At 46.2% G+C, this 6483-nt stretch overlaps 1 pseudogene; it reads right to left on the bottom strand.

Annotated features, from left to right (window-relative positions):
* Window positions 1-3192: 3192 nt before the first annotated feature.
* On the bottom strand, window positions 3193-4654 carry LOC126498186 (DNA-dependent metalloprotease SPRTN-like; annotated as a pseudogene).
* Between the last annotated feature and the right edge of the window lie 1829 nt (window positions 4655-6483).

The following is a 6483-nucleotide window of genomic DNA, read 5'->3' on the forward strand; positions in this document are numbered from 1 at the left end:
ACCAACAATCCCAGAGAATTTAGACAACAATGTGGATACTGGGACACTGAGAGAGACTTACATAGATCTAATCTACATGGGAAATAGAAATTAGAAAAATATTAGATCGCCTGAGTAAATTGGGAGCATGGGGACCTTGGTGGGGGGATTGAAGGGGAGCGGCGAGAGGCAGGGAGGGGAGCAGAGAAAAATGTACAGCTTAATAAAAATCAATAAAAATGAAACAGAGACAGAGACCCACATCGGAACACTAGAGTGAGCTTCCAAGGTTCAGTTGAAGAGTAGAAGGAATGAGAATATGATCAAAGTGGTCAAGACCATGAAGGGTTCATCCACTGAAACAGTTTACCTGAGCTAATGGGAGTTCACCAACTCCAGCTGGACTGGGAAGGAACAAGCATAGGACCAAACTAGTCCCTCTGAATGTGGTTGACAGTTCTTTGTCTGAGGCAGACTGAGGGGCCACTGTCAGTGGCATTGGGATTTAGCTCTACTGCATGTACTGGCTTTTTGGGATCCTATTGGGTTTTTTTGTTTGTTTGTTTGTTTGTTTTGCTTTACATCAAAACATTCTCATTTACTTTTAAATTCTGTAAAGCTTTTAAAAAATACAATCTTAGAGCTTTGAAACAATGAAACAGTGTGAGGTTTAGTGTTTGCCATTTTCCTCAGATCCCAGTTAGGATGTGTGTATACAGTTGGCCAAAGCCCAACACGGTTTCTCATGTTGCTTTGTTAACCAGCATGAAGTGGGAGGTAAAGCCAAGTTTCTATAGAAACAGAACCTACGGCTATGGCCCTACAGTGGGGAGCTGAACCAACTTGAGCTCCACTGAGAGGTTAGAAATTTGCCTCCAAAGGGAGAGTACAAACAAAATGAAGCATGTCTCACTCATGAATGTAAATAAGAATGACGGATACAGGGACAATTTTTCTTAGGGGCAAATCTTCCCCAACAAGTGTGGGCTCTTTCTCTCCAGCATTTCAGAACCGGATGTTGCCTCCCGACTGAAGCTGGGTGCTTGCTACGCCCAGCTCCTCTCTTTCCCTCCTGCCCTGTGTCACCTTACAATGTACAGATGCCTGGGGGACACAGCAGATGTAACCCCATCCTTATGCTGGCTAGCTCTGTCCGTGTGCACTTCTCCTGCCACCGACCCACACGCCACCTCAAAAGCTTGTTCCACAGGACGTGCCCAGCTACCCCCTGCCCATGAAGGCCCTTTCCCTTCTTTAACAAGCTAAATCAACTCACAGAAAAAACTGCCAGGGTGAAACCCCATGCCAGCACTGTCACGCGGCACTGAGACTAATCCACATCTCTCCCCACTGAGGAAACAGCTCCGGAAAGGGCATGAACTGCACCTCATTTACTTCATGGCCCTAGGGTTTATGCAGTTTGGCTAAAAAAATATATAATTGCCTACAACGTGTTAAATTGGTGAAAATATGGCATATATTCAAACACAAAACTTTAGTAGCCATTTATCTATAAACATTTAATACTATATAACTTCATGCTTTAAGAAACATCGAAACTTGTTATCCAATCTGACAGGCTAAAGATCCTGTCAAGAATGCTGAAAAGTTGACACTTGCACACTCTTGGCGGAGGAATTCAGAGTTTGGCAGAGCTGAACACAGACACCCTGTGACCAGATCCACTCCTGAGTGGGTGTTGTCAGCATTACTTAGCCCTGCACTGGGATACTTCCAATGGTTCAATAATACTGGGGTGAGGGGACAACTTCTGGCCTCTAAATTCTACAGAGGAATGAAAATAACTTCTACACATAGTAACAAAGACATTACCTTCACACTCTGGTAAACTGTACCTTTGGGGATGGAGAGGGTAGGTACTATAAAGGAAAAACCACAACAGGACTTCCCCATCGCCGCCAGGAAGGTAAGGGAGGAAGGTACAGTGGAACACCAGGCAAACCGGGTTCACGCACATGCTCCATCGTTTGTGCACCTTACAATGTATAAATGACCTTGTACCAAAGTCCGCAAGGTGGAGGAACAGACGTGAGACAACTGAGCCAGGTATCTGAGTCCCTCTGCTCAACGCAGAAAGATGCAAGGACTTCCCAGTGCTCAGACGATGGTGCGTTTGCTTCTCACATTGGCACAGGGTTCACAGTGCTGCTACCAGACATTTCCCTGCTCTCCAGGGAATTAGGCAACTTTGTGAGATGTTATCCATCAGCTACTTTTTAGCACCAGGTTTTAATTAACCATTCATTTAAGTACCTATCAAATATGGCCTGCGGAACTGAGAAGCCATTCTAACATTCCAAAATAAATATACTATATATTCTCGATCTACTCTAAAATCTGCTGCCACTTCTTGACAAAGATGGGACAGGAAAAATGTTTTTTTGTTTTGTTTTGTTTTGTATTGGAACTTAAGCCCAAACTGGTTTAAAACCCTACAGCCATCTCCTAGCCCCAGCCTCCCAAATGCTGGGATTTTAAACACGAGCTGTCATGAGTTAGAAAATCTTTTCAATCCAGGAGGGTCTTTAAAATCTGCAGCCACTTTTTAGTAAAGCTGGAACAGATTTTATATATTATGCTTAAAATATAAATTACTGAAAATATAGAAGTCTTTAAAATTCACTACCACCTGTATGTAGAAAGTAAGCTCTCTTAAAATATCCAACTGCTATGACTTTGAAAAAAAGAAAGAAAAAGAAGAGCTCTGAGTACTTTGAGAACAACTACTATGTCCTCCTGCCTGGACAGAGAATCTGACGTCATAAAGATTAACATCAGTTCAAGGAACAGACCTTGATATTAAAAGTATTCAACTGTCGGGACTCCTGTCTTGAGACTATACAAATAAAAATAATTCTCTAAAACATTCAAGAGAAAACAAAAGTACCTAAAAATCATACATTGATACTGGACAAACTGAGCCAAAGTCCAGGTAAGGCATGGGTGAACTCAGCACTTTGACGCATCCTGAGACAGTGGCTCCCTACATTACCCAGGGCCAAGGGCTTAAGTGATGCTCCTGTCTCAGCTTCCTACAGGGACATAGCAGCAGACATACCTGGATGGAGATGCAGACTACAGTCACTCACTATGTGTGCGTAAACTAGAACAGTGCTGGTGTAATAGGTCAAACTGTCACCCACAGGTCCTTCACCACCATAAGCCAACAGATGATGTGGGACCCACTCCATTTCAGACTCTTGGAGGTTGGAGTTTGGTTTTGTTGCCTTCCAGGCAGCGGTCTAAGTGCTCATTAATCTGTGACTCCAAAACTACACTCTAACAGACGGGGCAGTTGACCAGCCCTCACTAAGGGCAGCATGAATTCCCAACTGTGCTGGCGGCTGTGGGCCCTGGGCTATTCTGAGGATCATCACCACCAAGAGTCTGTTCCTTGATGATCTTAACCAAAGCAGTCCTGTCCTCCAACCGGAACCACTTGTTTGGGAACTGGTCTTCAGACCCACTCTCCTCTTGGGGTATGGTTGCGGACTTCCCAGCCACAGATGCCACAGTTGCTGATGCTGCTGAGGCCAAGGCTTTGGAGGCATTTCTCAGGGATGCCCTGGAAGGCGGAACCTTGCTCTGAGAACGGGATGAGGCTGAAGGCTTCTTGGTGCAGTCCCCAGTGGTCCCACTCTTAACTGGGGATCTATTCACATTTCTGAAAGCCTTTTGGTTGGCAACAGAGGCTAGGAGGGAATAGCTGCTCGGGACACTCTGGTGACTGGCAGTGGGGACAGGGGAGACCAGCAGAGGGTTTTTACTGGGGAAATCATTCTGCTCACATTTCACCTCACCGTTGGAACCGAATCTCAGGCCTTCTGAATGGTCTTGAGAGACCTTTGGCTTCATGAACCACGTATGAAGTACTCAACTTCCCAGATGAAGGGCAAGTGCTTGTCTCTCCAAGAACAGACCCTTTGCCACTGAGTGGGATGAGCGCCTCTGGGCCTCCCCTCTGCCCAGTTTGTCTTTGTTCCTCCACTGCTGATGCTGGCTGCTTGCCTGCTTTTGTCTTTCCTCTGCCTTTCTTTGAACTGTTCTCTGGCTCCTTGATTTTTCTGTAAGCGCCTCCACAAGTTTTCTGGTGGTCAGGCCCCCAGTAGTCATGGGCAGAGGGTGCCCTGTTGATAACATGCTCCACATAGCTGGGCCCATTGCAGCGCCACCAGTGACCACGATGCTCACCCACCTCGTCATGGAAAGTGTGGTAGACCGTTATGTTGGCGCCTGTCAGGTGGTTGATTCGATGCATATGTTTACAGAACTCCGAGCCATGTCCTTCCCCCGTCTTTATTATTATTAGTGACAAATAAGTAGGCGTGTATCATTTCATGCAAAAGAGTCTCTACAAGGCCCTTTCTGGGTCTCAGTTGTAGAAGGGGTTCACTGAGACAGATGAAACATATTCCTCCTCTTCCTTCATAGGTGCAAATCCCAGCACACAGTGTCATGTGCACACTTCACTTCACTTCCACGGCCTCTAGGTGCCTCCACAAGAAGCGGTCCTTAAACTGCAAGAAGAGCCTCTGCAGGTCCGAGGTGGGGCTCACCAGCTCCCGGGACGCGTCTACGTCAGCTCCCATGCCGCCCCGTGCCACGAGTCCCACTCCTGCTGCAGCCGCAGTGCTACCACCAAGTCCTCGTCCATCGTGCGCGACTACCACACAGTCCACTCCGGAGCCGCCCGTCGTGCTCGCATGGCGCAGGGGTCTCGCGAGAGCTCGGGGACCAGCGGTTGGGCGTGAGCGGGCTCGCCTCGAACGCCTTGGCGGAAGTGGCTATGCGTCGTCCTGAGAGCACAAGCCTAGAACGCGGACTCATAGGCTTAGGGACGGCTGCCTCCTGAAGGCCCCCGACCTCCAGCGGCTCACATCAGGTTTGCTGTGCGCCCAAGCAGCCTCCGACTTCTGCACTGGCTCCTTCGAACATGTGCCTTAAGGCGAGGCCTTTTGTGGCACCTGGATTCTATTTGCTTTGGATCCTTGATCTGCCTAGATGTAGTAGGGAAGGCCTTGGACCTCCACAAAGCTAAGTGCCTTTCGCTCTCTTAGGAGTAGAGGTAGGTGGGGTGGGAGGGTATGTGGAGGGAATGGGAGGAGGAGAGGGAGTGAGGATTTGGATTGGTTTTTTTTTTTTTTTTTTTTTTTTGGTTCTTCGAGACAGGGTTTCTTTGTAGCTTTGGTGCCTGTCCCGGAACTAGCTCTTGTAGACCAGGCTGGCCTCGAACTCACAGAGATCCGCCTGTCTCTGCCTCCCGAGTGCTGGGATTAAAGGCGTGCGCCACCACCGCCCGGCTTGGATTGGTATTTTTTTTTAAAAAAAAAAAACTCTAATAAGTTAAAAAAAGACAACTATTAATCTCAGATATTTTGCATTGACAAGAAATTTGGCATATTGATATACATGTAAATTTATTTTGTTATACTGTATTTGTCTTTCTACTCTTTTTTAATATTTATTTATTCATTATGGATACAATATTCTGTCTGTGTGTATGCCTGCAGGCCAGAAGAGGGTACTAGAACTCATTACAGATGGTTGTGAGCCACCATGTGGTTGCCGGGAATTGAACTCAGGACCTTTGGAAGAGCAGGCAATGCTCTTAACCACTGAGCCATCTCTCCAGCTTCTGTCTTTCTACTCTTATTTGGGCTATTGTGCTTCTGCTGCTCATTTCAAACTGCAATGTTTAATTAAGAAATGAGGTTAGTAGTTAATCTATAATAATCAAACTTGTAGTCACATTAGGTAGGTATGTTTTCGAGGTTAGACAGGTATATTTTAGTGAGATGGATAGTTTCAGACACTTCAAAGACCCTTAGAAGATGGCACTTAAAATGTTTCTTAATATAGGGCTTTCCATGACAGTGAGACATGTCTTCTCCTGGCAGCACCGATCTACTTCATAAAATGATAATGGCCATCAAAGAAACTCCATAAGGAATTTGATTTCAATGTGGCAATGCTAACCATTTAGACAAGAACAGCTCTTGCCTTGACTGTTGACAGTGTGCGGTACAGACTGGACAGGTGGGACATGGGAAAACGACTGCTAAACTTTCAAGACAAGGCAGGTCAGTCCCTCAACATTCCGGCTTCACAGAAGACTCTGCCAGATGTTCTTCTGGACACAAGGGAAAGCAACTGACAGAGTTTGCCAATACAAGACAGGACAGTCCTTCAACTTTCACCAAAAAAAAAAAATCTGCCAAATATTCTAGGCCTGTAGACCAAAGATGGATGTCCCAGTATTGCAAAGAAAGTTTAGGTGACTGTCCAGGCAGCCAGATGTCTCTGTTGTTAGGTAATATTACATCCTTCTGGGGTCATTGATGGAGTTAAAGACAAAATACAGTTGCTCACGGTTCTAGTCGCCTGAAATATCCACATGTCTGTCAGGCACCTTGTGGGTGTTGATATGATGAGCTGGTATATGGTGGTCAATTCAGAGAGAAAGAGAAGTGGAATGGTCCATGT

Source organism: Alexandromys fortis, unplaced genomic scaffold, assembly GCF_014885135.2.
Source record: "Alexandromys fortis isolate MF-2015 unplaced genomic scaffold, M_Fortis_MF-2015_v1.1 scaffold_3, whole genome shotgun sequence".
Taxonomy (NCBI): domain Eukaryota; kingdom Metazoa; phylum Chordata; class Mammalia; order Rodentia; family Cricetidae; genus Alexandromys; species Alexandromys fortis.